Source organism: Eubalaena glacialis, chromosome 6, assembly GCF_028564815.1.
Source record: "Eubalaena glacialis isolate mEubGla1 chromosome 6, mEubGla1.1.hap2.+ XY, whole genome shotgun sequence".
Taxonomy (NCBI): Eukaryota; Metazoa; Chordata; class Mammalia; order Artiodactyla; family Balaenidae; genus Eubalaena; species Eubalaena glacialis.
In genome coordinates, this window is record NC_083721.1 from 116,599,176 (window position 1) to 116,616,554 (window position 17,379).

The following is a 17,379-nucleotide window of genomic DNA, read 5'->3' on the forward strand; positions in this document are numbered from 1 at the left end:
ATTAGGTAAATAGTAAGTGAAGTGAGACCCCAAAAGCATAACTAATGTAAAGCTTTCTTCACATAAAAATAAAAAAATTAAATAGCTAAGAAAAGTGTGTATGAATTTAGCTCCTCAAGCATTTCGTCAGGCAAGTATTGGGATCTGGGACTACTCTAAATTTGCACAAGATTATCTAAAAATTACCTCTGTAAGTAAGGGTAAGAGTCCTGACATCTGACCTTCCACCTCTGAAGGCATGAGACATATGGGATTGATATATTTTTAATGCACATTTGAATGTCACTCTGCTAGGAGCAGGGCCAGAGACTGAATGCATACATCTTACTAAAGGCTAAATTTGCTATGTAAGTGTGAGCACAATGAGGGGAAAGTGGATTATCTTGCCCACCCAGAACCAGCCCATCTAATTTACTCCTTCTTTCCTTCACTCATCCAACGCATATTGATTATATTTAGCTCAGTTCTAAGCATAGAGGGATTTGGCAATGAACAAGACACAGGAGACCCCTGCCGTCATGGAGTTTATATCCCAACAAGAGGATACAGACAATGAACAAGGAAAAAACCAAATTAATTAATGATGTAATTTCAAATAATGCTAAATACTGAGAAGAATTTTAAAAAGCAGAGTACTATAACAGAGATTGAGGGGCGTAATAATGGAGGGGAACAATTTTTAGATATTTATATCAGAATGAGTATAATCCAGAGGTAAAGATATGAGAAAAGAGTGATAAAGAATTGCAAGTACAAAGGCCGTGAGGTCAGAATGTCCTTGCAAAGTTCAAGGGACAGAAAGGGGCTCTATGGGGCTGGAGGATACTGAGCAAGGGTCAGAAAGGTCATGGGAGGAAAGTTTTCCATCACGGAGACTTTTATTTTATCTTAAATAGCACAGAAAGTCACTGGAGTGTTGTAAGTAGGGAAATGACCTGTCCCTTTGAGAAGACTGAAAGGCTTCCAGAGCCTCCATAGAACAGGAAACCATCACTTCTCTGCCACCTGGAACAAAAGAGAAACTCCAGAAGAAAGAGGGGTTTCTAAGCTTTACATATATGTAACACAGAGGCCAAGGGAAGAGTCTCTGACTTTGGCAGCTTTGTGCCAAGGAGATTTGGCTGACTGAGTCAGCGCCAGCCAGAGCTGGAAGAAGGCCTAAATCCTGCTTGTAAAATACCACACACAGCCCACTCAACAACCAATCTGCTTCATCAAAACATGGACTTAAAGACAACTAATACAGCCACTCCTGACCTGAACAGACAGCCTTCTGCAAAGACAGCGAGTCCCACCGTGGGAGACCCTTGGGATCACACAGCCCTGATTTGCCTGTTCATCCTATCTGTTCACCTTTAGTTGGCTTTTTTTAAAAAAAATATAACCTGTTTATTGTTTGCATACATTGCTAGCGGGAGTGTAAATTGTTATAGTCTGGCCATAAGCAATAGAATGCTAAAAATGTGCCTTCATTTTGACCCAACAATTTTACTTCTATGAATTTATCTTCAGGAAATGATCAGAGATGCTGTGATGAGATAAAGAATATAAATGTCCAACAATAGCACATGGGTTATGTCCTTTAGAGCACTTTCACAGCCATTCAATATCATGTTCTGGGAAAATACTTCAAGATAGAAAAAAGTTCTGTGACATAACTTTAAGTAAAAACAGAGGCTACAAAGTACTATGTATGACACAAGCCTGATTTTTAAAGTATGTACATTTATATGTACATATTTTATTTACATTGCCTATTTTAACATTTTAAAGTGTTAGCAGTAGTTCTCTTTCAACCGTGAGCTAGACTGTCAATTTTTGTTTCTTACTGATTCTCTCTTTTATGAAGTTTTTATAACGAACATAGTTTAGTTTTGTAATTGAAAACAACTCTATCAAAATGTACTAAAACCTTCCTTGAAAGCTTTGTGTCCAAAATGCTTACTTGTGGCATCCTTAGGGCTAGCCTAGGATCACATGTACAAGGATCACACATGCAAATGTTTCCATGGTCCCTGTAACTAAGGCAAAATAAGAGAACAAAAACGGGCTGTTAATCATTACTATTTTGTAATTCCAAATATTCTGTACACATTCATGTTATTTTTTAATTTTTTGGACTGAAGTTTTAAAAGTTTTGTCCGTCTAGTAGTGACATTCTCCTCTTCTACTAGAATGTATGTTCCACAAAAGCAGAAGTCTAGAGCAAAAGTCTATTTTGTTCATGTTTTATCCTCAGAGCCTGCACAGTGCCTGGCAAATAAAGTAGGTAAGTATTTGCTGAATACATTAACGGAGAATAAATGAATCCAAGCCCTAATAATTGCAACTCAGAGAGAAACATGGCACATTGGTCAGTGTTCAGTAAAAATGAAAATACAGTGTTTAGGAGGACTGAATTAAACTTTTTGCAAGGGTATACTATCCTACAGACTGGAAAATTCCGTTTTGCTCCAGCAGTATTTTAGGAGCTACTAATTTCTCATATGAATGGCTTTCAACAGTGGTTTCTTTTCCACAACAAGCAAGAAGATTAAGGCCTATGAAAAAAAAATTGATATTCACAGACTAGTATTGCTGCCAATTTATCCATGAAGGCATAGAATGAAAGGTTGGGGAGATCTCACAGAGGAGAAAGAAAAGTAAAATAAATGAGATTATGCAAATTGCAAGCAGTCTATAATTATTTCTTCTATGCTATTCCAATTCAAAAATTATAAATGCAGGGAGCAGGCCACAAAGCCCCATAGTATGTTATACAATCCGAATAAGTATCAAGGATCTTGAAAATGGTCACATCTCTTGATGCAGTGATTCCACTTCAAGGATACAAACTAAGGACAAATAATAAACTCAGACAAAGATTTTTGAACAAACATGGCTGAACCGCAGATATGAAGAAGAAATTCCATTTTATACATGAATCACAGGCAGATAGAGCTGAAAGGGACCTTAGCTATATTGGAGTTCTCTAGAGAAACGTAATCAAAAGGGTGTGTGTGTGTGTGTGTGTGAATGAGAGAGAGAGAGAGAGAGAGAGAGAGAGAGAGAGAGAGAGAAATTTATTTGAGGGAACTGGCTCATGCAATTGTGGAGGCTGGCAAGTCCAAAATCTGCAGGGTAGGCTGGAAGGTTGGAGACTCGGGGAAGTTTGGATGCTTCAGCTTGAGTCCAAAAGCAGACTATAGGCAGAATTCTCCCTTCTTCAGGGGAGGTCAGTCTTTTTCTGTTAAGGCTTTCAGCTGGTTGGATGAGACCCGCTCACATTATGGTGGGTTATCTACTCAAAGTCTACTGATTTAAATGATAATCTCATCTAAAAAATACCCTCAAAGCAACATCCCAATGTATTTGACCAAATATCTGGGTTCTCTGCCTAGCCACGTTGACACATAAAATTGTCCATCATATTGGCCCATAGGCACATTTGGAAGGACTCTCAGAGACGTGAACTTCCCAAGCTTGTTGATAAATAGACTCAAATTGAAATCTCTCCTTAGTGTTGATATCAGTCTTTTCCTGAAGTCTGCAAAATGTCTTTGAGAGTCATATCTAGAGCTAGAAAATATCAGACAACACCTTTTATTTTTTTATTTTAATTTTAAGTATAGCATGCCTTGTTCTAAAAGTATATAGTTCATCTTTCCAAGGGTATTGAAGATTTTATTCACTTGAGATGCCAGAAGCTCTTAGCGTCATGCTTTCCATATTACAGGCATCCAATACCTGCTTGCTCAATTAAACTGAGCTTCATTCTAAATGAGCTCAGTCAGAAAGTTGTCATGTCATATCACCTAACTTCTTTGATTTTCATTTTCCCTTTCTATAAATGACAGGATGTACTATTAATCTCTAATATCATATAAATGGTAGCTACAGTAAGTATGTAGGAGCTCAGAGGAGAAAAATGGCAAGGAAGGCTCTTCATGAAGGATGTGAGGTTTGAAGGAGGAGTCAGATGCATATAGTCAGAGACAAATGTGGGATATTGCAATGAAAGAAAACAGTGCATGAAATGAAAGAGGTAGAAATGTACCAGGTGTACTTGACAGACAGTGGGTTGTATAGAACGTTGTTGAGAGAAGCTATGGGAGATGTGGCTAGAGAAGCACGTGATGAACTTCAAGACAATATAAATAACTTGCACTTTAATGTGATTGGGTGTCATTGATAGTTTTTGAATTAGAGAGGAACTTGATTAAAGTGGTGTTTTGTGGAGGGGGAAAAAACTTATTCTGGCCATATTAATTTGTCCTCTTTAAATTAAACAACTTGATCATTTTCTTATGTCTCCCGTTCCCTTAACTGTTTTTGTAGTCACAGCCTAATCCAATTCCTTGTACAAAGTATACAATATTAAGCTGCAAATCCGTGAACTACCAAAAAATAATTTAGAAGTAATTTTGTCATAAAAATTATTTCAATGCAGTTGTCACATCTAATACCTGTTATTACATTTATACACTGTTACTTGTCAGAGGAAAAATTTAAACAGGAAAACGTGGGCTGCAGAGAACCCCATTAAAATGAACTATAAATCTAGGGTGAAGGGAAGTTTTCAAAATTAAGAAAGAAGAGACACAGGCTGTACCCAGATGCCACAGTAAGTCTTCCAGGGAGGAAATAAGGATTGGTAGCTTGCAACTTAAACAGTAAAGAATTGACTGTTTCAATGTATCTGATTGTGTGGCTGGTATTTGGAAAAGACAGTGTTGTGAGGATAGCAGGAGTTGCCTTGGAGGCTGAGCCCTGTCTCTGTTACTTCCTAGCTTGCTGACTGAGCAAATATTCTCTTCTATAGTTTCTTCATCCATAGAAATAATATGCCTCGCACATTACCCCACACATAATAGGCCTCCTTAAGGACACAGTTCACCCTCCCACCACCTTCTCTACTCTGGCCACAATCGTCTTTAGTTGTAAAGTTGTAGACAACACTACCAACCTCACAGTGCTGTTGAGAAGAGGGAGGGAACTAAACTACACTAAGTAATGCCCACAAGGCTCTCATTGTAGCAGATCCTTTCACACATCATATAATAAAAGTTATTAGACAAAATTATTCCTGTTTCAATCTACAGTTTTGCCCATTAAAAGAACATAGCCTACATTTTCATGTCTGGTTAGAATCAGATGTATCTACCTTTTTCTTCACATGTTTCTAAAATGAGCAGAACACCATGATTAAATGGTTTCTCATAGAGTTCTTATGCATGAAAGAGCTCAGAAAACAACTCATCTTAGTAAGTAAAATATAGTAACACTAACGTATGTTTATTGAGTGCTTCCTATCTACCAGGCAGTCTTCAAAGTGACTTAATGTATTCATACATTTAATGCTCACAACAAGTTGGTAAAGAATCCATACCTTTATTATTGCCATTTTATGGGTAGGAAAAATTACAATTTATGAAACATGCTTGAGGTCACCTTGCTTGTTGGTAGCAGAGCTGGGATTAAGAGACATATAATCCCATGTACTTGTTGGGACATGGAACAAAAAACAAGTAATATCCAAAATTGTGGTCTACATTCTTCTTTTTCAAAAAATTGAAAGCAAATGAAGATTTAGACTTTTGTGTCTAAAATGTCTATAATTTCAAAAGAACAAATTCTCTATCATGTAGTGAGAAAAACAAAAAAATCTAGTGTATCATTCTTAATAGAACTGTTTGGTTTTCTTTTTAACTGTTATTTAAAAATTACTTTAAAAAAGGATCTCTGTAATATAGACATAAATAATCCATAGAAAAATTTCCAAGATTGCTTATTATAGGACTTTGGCCCTATGTTAAACCTGTAAGCATCTCTGGTATGTAAATAGAGATCAATTTTAGGGTTCTTAGATATCCTTTATCCTTATTATTTTTTAAACAGACTTATTGCAATTTAATTCATATACCATAAAATAAATCACCTGTTTCAAGTGTGCAATTCAATGGTTTTTAAAATAAATTTACAGAGTTATACAACTATCACCAGGAGGGGTATACAATGTTGAACCTGTAAGGGACACCATTCTCTAAAAAAGGATAAGAGCAGAAATCACAAACCAATCTGGAAATGTACTTGGAGACACTGGAGTTAAAGGAAAGTGATCTACTTAAACATTATGAACACTAAAGTATTAATTCATAATTTTCTCCTTAACATGGAGTGGGAATATATTTGCATTCCATAACTAACAGGAAGAAATATGTTTTCCTGATCTACAGAGAATTAAACTAAGACATCTCATCTAGAGTGTATTAACAATTTCCTCTGTAAAGCTTTGTAATGACATCTATTTGCTACTACCATTCCCTTGAATGTTACTAATAATCTTCTTGTTGCCAAATCCATATAGTCTTTTATTATTTGATGAGTAGAAAAGGTAACTTAATGAGAAATGTGAGACAAATGTCTGTCAATTGAGAAGGCTGTTGAATTTCAAAGCATACAAATCAAAGGATCTATTTATAGACATTAAGTTCTAGATTTTCACAGTTTGAAGGAAGTTTAAGCTAACAACCTCTTTTTTTTTTACAGATGAGGCTGCTTGGAGAGACTAAAGATCAGAACCCACTCTGGTGAGCCACCTATTACCTAATTTCATATTCAAACTTGACCTGTATGAATATGAAATTGAATGATCCTGTATTATTCAAGGGTTTCAGGTATCATATAGGTGTCTCATCCCTTTTATAGTATCATAAGCTTTTCAGGACAGGGACTTGTTTTTCCTGATTCCTCAGCATCCAGCATTTTTGGGCTAAAAAGCATTTTTTAACTATCACATTTTAGCTACCTATAAAAGTTAGGCCTGTGGTTTCTTTGGAACTAAAACTTCTATATCCAAAAATCTTACTGTTGTTTGTCTTCAGATTTTTCAGCTTTTTTTCCTCTATTATTCCACCATTTGATACCTATCTGTTGCTCCTCTTTGTTTCCATGATAAGATAAAGAATTCTAAAATGAATTAAAATTTTTAAATATTTTTTTAAAACAGTCTAAGATTACACAGGAAAAAAATGATTATCTTTGGAAGAACTAATTCTCCAACAAATTTTCTAGTCAAAGAAAAACAAAAAGTAATCAAAGAATTAAATCCAATTTAACAAGTATTAGTTGGAACTTTCTTATGCTTAATGCACTGAAGATACAACAGATATATAAGACATAGATCCTACCTTCAAGAAACTCTTACTCTCTAGAAAAAAGTAAGTATTGTATAACAATTTGATCAGTTAATTGTATTTTAAAGCAAAATAATACTTAGTATATATTATTAAGTACTAAAATATTTTATTTAACATATTTAATCCTTACAACAATCCTATGAGGTAAACACTATTATACTTTCATTTTACAAATGAGAAAACTGAGGCACAGAGAGGTTAAATGACCTCCCAAGTTATGGCAGAGCTGATATTTGAACCAGGCAGTGTCCATTCAGAACCTGCATTCTTTTTTTTTTTTTTTAATTTATTTATTTATGGCTGTGTTGGGTCTTCGTTTCTGTGCGAGGGCTTTCTCTAGTTGTGGCAAGCGGGGGCCACTCTCCATCGCGGTGCGCGGGCCTCTCACTATCGCAGCCTCTCTTGTTGCGGAGCACAGGCTCCAGACACGCAGGCTCAGTAGTTGTGGCTCATGGTCCCAGTTGCTCCGCGGCATGTGGATCTTCCCAGACCAGGGCTCGAACCCGTGTCCCCTGCATTGGCAGGCAGATTCTCAACCACTGCGCCACCAGGGAAGCCCAGAACCTGCATTCTTATGCTGTATTGTACTACCTCTCAGCTGAATGCAACTTCTCAACTAATTTCATTTCTTTTTACAAATATATCACCCAAATCAGAAATTAAGATTTACTGGTTATTTTACATCAGGGAGATAAATCTATTCTTACACAGAATCAGTCTGAAGATTGTAATATATGACATTATTAAAACATTATTTTCATGTTTTCCATTTTGATGAAAATGTGTATTTAGAAGCATAAGCGTCTGCTATAGCACACAGTACATTTCTGAAAAGCTTGCAATATGATACATTGAACATCTAAAGTTACAGAGCTTATGGGAGAAAAATAGAATTAATCCAGATAACTAAAACCCTATGCCACTTTATGGCCAGGGCACTAACAACAGCAACAAACAACAACAACAAACAACAACAACAATCACAAATCCTACTTTAAAACAATTGACCACAGTTTTTTTAAATGTTAAAATTATTATAAATAAATACTATAGTAACTATAGGACTTTATCCTAAAATACAAAAGAAGGTAGACTAATGGAAGGGAGTCAAAGAAAGTCTGCTGAATTATGGAGACAAGCAAACTGCCATCAGAAGTTGTAGGTGTACAAGCAGATGCAGGCTTTGCAAAGATCTAGACTGATGTTTGGATCGTTATCTTGTCACTGTTTCTTCTTCATGTGATCAACCTCAAGAAAAGGTGGTGTGAATGAACACCATACACAGTACCGCATTCTTCCATGGCTTGCTGGATTCAGCTTCCTTAGTATACCTTGCATTCTGCTGATGTTAGAGCACAAAACATTAGGATACTGGGGGAAAATCACATAAGAACTTTCTGGTCTTTCCGATTATATTGACATCATCTCCTTCTATACCAATACTATTTGAACTTATTCACATTATAGAACATGTGTTGTAGCAGAAGAAATTGTATTTTAGAATTATTTCTTAATTTAGATTCTTTTCTTCTTTTCTGTTAAACACACTTATAAGTTGAAAATGTCTACTTTATTCAGAGCAAAATGCTCTACTAAATTAAGTCCAATTATGGCTAGCAGCATATGGGTCATTGCAGAGAAAACACAGCTTTCAGTGCCAAACAGAAGTGTCCAAGGGGTCATTCACACATTTCCACCTGCAATTTCAGCATGAGTGCAAATTTTCTTCCCCTTTCATCTCCTTTGACATTAATACAAAATTAAAAATAATATGGGGTGACTATTATAGCCTTTCATTCCCGATAGCCATATTTTTTGACTAAGGGATTAGCTAAAGTCCGGTATCATTTCAAAGAACAAAATAAAAATAGATAGAAATGGCACTTTTCCTAATCATTCCCAAGAAAAAAAAGTGGGTTTTTTTTTTTGCCCAATTTACAAGAAATTTCTATTGATTAGAACCTACTTATACAGCCCAGGTTGATGTGTCTCTCAAAGCTGTTATCTGAACTGCCAATTCACTTCCTCTAAGCCCCATGACCAGAAAAACTGATTTGTTTTCTATAGTCCTGCCCTCATTTGGTCCTGGTGAGTTGCTGAGCCTTTCTTGTAACTTTGTTCCTTGGTTTGCTGAAGGCTTGGTTTACTCATCCCAGTAAAAGCTCCTGCTTGTTCACCTCCTTCTCTGAACAAAGACTGATTTTCCTAAGAATTCCTGAATGTTTTCCCTTAGGCATTGGGACTAGCTTCTCCCAGAGAAGTGGGCTGTTGCACTGCTTTTTGTCATCTTTCATCACAGAAATGTTCAAAAGGCAGCAGAAACTGTGATAGGCAAGTAGGTCTCTGCTCTCATGAAGAGGGTGATGGAAAAGAATTTTAAACAATTTTAGCAATAAACGTTTGCTGGTACATGAATCTGGATTTATAGTAGTTAGAGGTATGTGCATTTTCATAGAATAGTCTAGGCATGGTTCCTCCCACTTGGGTACTCCAAGACCTGAGCATTGTGTTGCTTTTGGTTTCCCTGTTACAGCTGATAACATCAAACATTTAAAACGGAGCAGAGAGCTGCTGACTGCGGCTCCAAACAGCTTCAGGTTGAGCGATGTTATCAATGGTTACAAGAGTAACAGAGAACTCCAGGGCCTGGGCTGGGTCTTGGCTTGTAAAACGTCTTTCAGTTCTACCTCTAAAATGCTTTTATGTAGAAAGTAGCTTGGCATCAATATGTTACTAAACACCAGGAATTTTTTTGAGAGGGAGCAAAGGATTTTGGAACATTGAAGCTATGGTGATAAAATGGAGACATACAAAATTATATTTGCCTGTTAAAAATCACTCTAACCTTTCACTTGTACATAGATCTTAACAACAAATTCCCCGTGTATCTTAACAACAAATTCCCGGTGTTCTGAAACAGCTCTGAAGGACGTGTTTGCGAGCATTTTAAAATACGAGGGAATTCTTCACTCCTTCTAATAAAGCTGTATCTCATGATTTACGCATCAATTTGCACAGCCTGGCTGCACAAAACGGGTTAAATCCAGAGCTCGGGCAGCTGAAAGGAGGGAGTTAAAGAGACCAAGAGTTTCTTCAGGATGGTCTGGGTTCTTTTTTCCTGAGAGTCTATACCTGGAAGCCTCAAGAAATACAGATGACGTGGGAGAAAATGCGAACATGCATCCTAGGGCTTTAAACTCAGTTCCAGAGTCCCCCACCCCCGAACCACAGCCCTCCTCCCAGCAAGAGGCCTGACATTTTGCATCAGGACCAACAGCAGACAGCCAGCTGCTAGGAGGCTAGCTATGGGGAAGCCACACAGAGAAAAGGGTAAAAAAAAAAAAACTTTGCGAAATCTTTCTTTAAAACATAACTTACCAGAACACATAGGTTTTCCCAGAAAAAAATGATTAACAAATTAGTGTTCAAATATATTAAGTTGAGAGCAATGTTAAGATAGTGACGTTTATATAACATTTGGATGCAATGCAGTACCAGGGAGGATAATAATTGGGAAAGCAGAAAATAATGAAAATCACTTTTTCTTAATTTAGTTCTGACATCCAGCAAGGTTCAGCCCAGGTGGCTACCATATACATACACTGGAGGCTACTAGAAAAGAAAATATTTAAGAAAACAAGTGTACCATTTTTAAAATGTTTTATTTTAAAATATTATTAAATTAAAATATTTCTAAAGGAATTAGACATGACTATTTAAAAGGCTCTTACATTTCTCCTAATTTCCTTCAGCTCTGATATGATTTCCCGCATTTGTTTCATTTTTATTCCTTTTCATTTGGGTTTGAATAGGGAAACAGATGATTAAAATGATATTATTATAATTAAAAATATTGAGATGAAAAAAAGTTTGAAAAAATATTTATCACAAGTTAACTTTTGAGGGGTAGGCCATTTTACTTGAGGCGAAGTGCAACAGAAAGTTCATCTGTGCAAAGATCCAAGGCATCATCACATCCCAAATCCCTGAAGTCTTTCTTGCCTCTTGTAGCAAGGTGCATTAGCTGACTAATAGTATTTCCAGAGAGAAAAATGGAAAGGAAAATGCTGAACCTGACACAGAGAGAAGAGCTTAATAGACTTGTGTACATATATTAGTCTTATGACTCACGATAGATTTGCACCACTGCCAACTCCATCTCAGAGGGTCTGTCATTAACACTTCCTCTTATCCCTCCAGCCTTTTCTCCCCTCAAATTATCTTACAAGCTTTCCAAGTAGATGCTTTAACTTAATATTTCCTCAAGGATGACAGAATTTAAGCAGGTTCAAGACAGAGCAATTAGATGTCTTATTTTGTCAGCTGATTTCAGCAAATATTAAGTTCAAGATTTTGTTTTATTTATAGGGTCTATATTTCTATTAACATAGAAAAATCAACTAATACCGAGGCCTTAAAGGACTAAGAAGAAAATAAAACCCTTCCCTTGTCCTTAAGTAATGACAAATTTCTTTCAAAATTTTAAAAGTTTTTGTGATTTCTTAAATAAGTTAGGTAACACTTGGCTAAAATGTATCAAACACACAAAAATGTAGCAACTGATAATAACTGATAATAAGGTAATTTCATTTAGTTATTAAAATTGCTTCCTCCCCCTTGTTTCCTACCATCTATTAACATGAGAATCAGAGATATAACTGGAAATGAGTTGTTTTTCTCTGCATGAATAGAAAAATGGATAGTCTTCTATTACCCTCGGTCAAGTCCAGAAATGAAATAAATTATGATTACAATTTATAATTACAAAAGTGAACCTTCATTGAGATTCACATGGTGGTCTCTCATTCCCCTTTCCTACTTTCAGGAAGTTTCTGTAAAGACATCAAGAATTATTTAAACTTGCTTTCTACTGCAGTGCTTCTTCGTGTGGGGTAGATAATTTGCATCACCTCTAAACAAAGCATAGACAGACTACAATGATATTAATGATCTAAAATATGAAAAGAAATAATAAGAAACGTCTACAGACCACTCTTTATTTATGAGTTCTCTAGATACTAATGCTATCTCAGAAACAGCTGGAAGACAAGCTTGTTTAAAATGACTTCTTTTAGGATGAAAAATTAGTACTTAATAAGTTATTCACTTTAACATTTTCAGAGCTGAGACACGGAAAGAGTTTTTCAGTGTTGCATCAGCAATGTCTTATGCATGCTCGCCTTGCTCTTTGGGTGAGATCTGAGCTAAGATGTTTCATCATCACCCCTGTTCTTCCTCCCAAAGAAGCCCTCATGACTTGGTTCTCCTCTTGCTTGACCAGGTCAACACCCCAACGAGACTCAGTTGCTTTATATACAGTGAGACCACATCCCTCCTCCTCCTCCTCTTCCCTTTAGTCACTTTGGCTAGCATTGCCATTTCCCTTCCACACCTAGCTCTTCTCTACACCTCACCCACCTTACCTACCAAACTCTAATCTTAATACAATCGAACATTTTAGGATCCTGAGTCATACTGGAGAAACCACACCACCATGCGGACCAATCACTCTTTCAGATGCCCAGTCACAGCTGGTCTGCAGCCCTCTCTGGACAAATATTTATATGGTCATAATAAGTAGTCACAATGGCAGGAATTCACTGGTGGTCCAGTGGTTGGGACTCTGCACTTTCACTGCTGAGGGCCCGGGTTCGATCCCTGGTCAGGGAACTAGGACCTCACAAGCCTCGCGGCCAATAAATAAATAAATAGTCACAGTGGCAAATCAAAACCATCAGCAAATTGCTCTGTTGTCCTTTGCTGTCCCTGCCGCCCTTACAGCCTGCTCTCTTTCTTCAGCAGCAACCTTCTCTCCTACTTCACAGGAAAATTAAAGCTGGCCAGGTGTTTCCCGTTCTGATGTCCAAGGCTCATGCATCCGTCTCTCTTTTAGATGGTCTTTTCTACTTGTCTAAGGTCTCTTAGGTACTTCCACCAGCATCTCTCTCTCCTGCATCTTCAATTTCTTTCTTCTATATCCCCTCATTCTATCTGCCTTCAACAGACTCTTATCTGGTTTCTGCATCCACTCTGCTAAAATTTCCTGGCGAAGTTTGCCATTGATCACCTCCTATTGCTCCACACAAACTCATTTTCATTATGTTAGTTGACATTCTTAAACTATTTGACACAATTGATCCTTCAATTCTTTCTAGAATTCTCTCCTCTCTTCCCTCCGTGGCCATTTGCTTTCGTGGTCCTCCTCTTGTATTTCAGGCGTTTCCATTTCACTCTTCTTATCCATCTCCTTAATGCCTGTCATCTTGGGGGGAGCTGAAGTGGCTGAACCAGGATTCAGAGCCAGACAGAACTCCAGAGCCCAGCAACACAGGCTCCATATTGCATAATGGCTGAACCCACTGGCTTCAGAGTCAAGCCAAAATGGGTTCAAAGCTCAGCGCTGCTAATTATTTTGCCTCTTTGGGCACTGGTTTTCTCATATATAGAATATAGGTAATAATACTTTCCAGATAGAGTTGCTGTGAGGAATAACTCTGGTAATAAATGCAAAATGTCTGTAAATAGTAGCTTTCCAATAAATGATATCAATTATTATTTCATTGGCTTTATGGTTCCTCAAATATTTATATTTGTTTTCAGAGTCAAGCATGAGACAAAACAATAAGGTAGGGAGACATTTAGGGCACAGTTATGTTAGGGAAGGAGAGAGAGGCATTTTAACTGCTGCAAACCAGTTAAACCAACTGAACAATTATCTGAGCTATTTACCTTCAGCTTAATTCTCCATTAAGTTTAAGAGGCTTCCATCCTTTTGAGAAGCACATTGACGTGAATGCCTCACCAGCACTGTTAGTAAAGAATTCCTGACAGCCTCTTCCATCTTAACCCGGACTCTGTATGGACCAATGATCCCAGATTGGCAGCTTCCAAAGCATATTAACGCATCATTAATGCATTATCTTTAGGACTATCTTTGAACAGCAAAGACAGAAATATTTGATAAGAATCTATTAAGCAAGTCAGAACATTTCTCATTTTGTGGAGATTTCTTCTACCTATAAGTTTGTAATTCAAAGGAAGAATGAAGAGTCTATTGATTGTTTTAAGTTCTTGATAAAGGATAATTTTTTTTAATGTTTTAAAATTTTTTTTTAAATAAAGGATAATTTTTTTAAAAGACATAGGAAAACCATGTTTGTCATACAAATATAAAGCAAACATGTATTAAAGATTTTATTTAACTTATTAATGGATGAGGGAACCAAGAAGATGTTACAACTTAGTCAAAGGAGAGTCCTTAGGACACAGATATACAAATAGATGTGAAACTGTCAATACCCACCAGGCAATAACTAATTAAGTTTCACCACATACAACACATCTATATTTCTATGGATAAAAACTTTTTTTGGATTATTATCAGAGTTGTAAAAGTTTGAAGATAATGTAAGAAAGAGATAAACCTAACAGAGCACTTAGTGTGTTTTTTTGCCCATTTTAAAGTTTTTTACATTTTTTCTGACAGCTTGTCTCTTAAAGCTAAGAAGGATACCAACTGTACATTTTTCTATGTCCTGATACTCCACACAGATAAATTCTCCTCAACCAAGGAGACAGGTTTAGCATGTGTTAAAGAGTACCAAAATAATATTGATACGTGGTAGTCAGAGTCTAAATAGGTTAGAGAACTCCTGGTTTCTCCTCCTAGAGCCAGTACTTTGAACACTATGGGTCCCTTTTACCTTATGTATAAAATGGCATTTAAGTTTTTCTAAGATTTTAGAGTAGAAATTACAGAAGCAGAAAAAATAAGATTCACGACTTTCAGATGAAGAATAGAATAATGACTGTTCTGACTTACATTTCCCCCTCATTCTTCCTCTCTTCCTTACCCATCTGGGTTGCATTATAAAGCTTGACACAGGATCTCACTGGGAAAGAGAGGGGTGGGTGGTGGTGCAATGGACACTGAGATTGACAGAGAATCATCATGGCATTTCCATAGAGAGCTCACAATGGAATCATTGTCAGCCCTCCCTTTGCTTTGACCCTGATGCTGAACATGAAGTCAGGGCACATGCCCCACAGTTCATCCAGCTGGAGCCCTGCGAGAACAAGGATGGTGATGTCAGCTTTGGCACTCTGTTTAAGGACAACAAAGCCTGTGCCTAGCGAATTACATAAAGATGGATCACAACCCCCAGCTCCATGTTTACAAAGACATCAGCAATAAACACACATACCTTTTAGTAAAAGAAAACCACAGCCACTTTCATCATCGTGACAAAAGAAGAATCGATTTTTTAAAAAACTGTGGGTAGTTAGTATAACATAAGACCCTCCCCTTTCTAGTTAGTCAATATCACAAGAGCGTATGTTTTGCCTTTATTTTCCATAAACTACAGCTCTTTGTCACTTGTACCTATAGCTGTAAACATTATTATATCAGCCTTTAGAAAATTTTACAACTTTCATTTTAATAATTATATAAAGAAAGAACAGAAATTTTCGTTCTAGAAGTAATTTGGGTCAGGGTCTCCTAAAATTCCCATAGCTCTCCTGGCACTTCTGAAGAGGCTCCATTCTTTCTCAAAAAATAAGGTTTATCTCTGATTTCACCCCCCCCCCACTAACAATAGCAGTGATTATACAGAATTGTTTTCATTCCCTTTATAAATAACTTTCAATTCTAATCTGCTCCTTTGAACAAATAACTAATCACTGTTTCTCTTACAATCATACTCATTAGGCATGGCTTTTAAAAATAAAATTAAATATGTTTAGGTACATCTTTGAGGCCGACTTTCAAAGTAGAACAGAGGAGAAGGACTTATGACCTCAACCACGTGGAGTTTAACCTCATTTAAATATCCGTAAGCCAATCCTTCCTCCTTTCATTAAAAATTCTGTTGTTTGAGAGTATTGCCATTTGCTATCTGTTTCTTTAAAAGATAAATGTGAAAGTATTCAACTGAAAACAAAGTCAGAAATACATAAATATGTTGTTTCCCTAAGCACACATGCACATAAAACCTGGGAGAAAAAGGAATTTGCATATTGTTATTGAATTTCTTCAGGAAAAAAAAATGTTGGGAAAGAGATATAGCTGTTGGTGAACAAAAGTGGAAGCATTTAGCTTTTAATCATTACAGAAAAGACTAACTCAAAACCTACACTCAGTTTCAGTTGCATGAAAACAAAAGCAATTTCAAGATTTCTTCCCACTAATTATTGCCTTTTATAATAATAGATAACATATGATAAGCATTTAATATACGCCGGACACTAAGTCTTTTATGTGCATTGATTATTTCTAACCCTTAACAACAATTTATAAAGCAAGTTATTATCAGCCTCTTTTCATGGATAGGAAATTAAGGATTTGAGAGGTTAAAACTTGCCCAAAGTCACAAAGCCATAGAGATTCACGGCAAGCACTCTCTCTCCTATGTTTTACTGTAGGCAGTATTACGGTATCGAGATTCCAAGACACAACTGTACCTAAAAATGCTTCTTAGGCTCTGTAGTAATGTTTCCCAAACTCTCTGCATTTCTCCTTAGGGTCCCAAATTGCACAGTAACTTAATTTCTTTGTCTTGTTTAGGGATTTTATCACACTCTCTTTAGCTCAAAAATTCCAATAAATTTTGCCTGCAAAGGCCCTTTTCCAGGTCTTCCTCGTGCTCTTCTCTGTTCCTCTGACTACACCAAATTTTTAAATAATACTATCCTTTTGTCCTTTACTGACAGGAAATCCTTTTGATATCCTTTTGGTCTGGTTCCACAGGACTGGAGTTACGCCACAAATAATAAGCGAAAAGGCTCAGGGAATGTTAAGTAAGGGTGTTGATTTGTCAGAATATTTTCCACTTGTAGCTGAGGTTAGTAGCTTAATTGCTTAAAATTGTAGGTAATAGGGAAGAAGATAATCATTATCCCAAACACACAAATAATGAAGTTTTTCTCTCAAAAGAGCCAATCCTCTTCACTTTCTCTCCTCAGCACTTCTGTTTCTTGGGTAGATAACGGAGGTAGCAGATTTTTCCCTCCTAGAAGCTCCTCAAATGTGAGATTTTTTTTCCTGCTATGTGGACCTTCTATTAAACTGCAGGAAGGAGGGCTGAAGCTTTATCATTAACATCTTAAGGATCCTGATTTCTTTCTCTGATTAGATAACAACCTTCCTTACTCTAGGATGAAGTAAAAATGTCTTGACCTGGCATAAAAGAGGCTTCCAAAT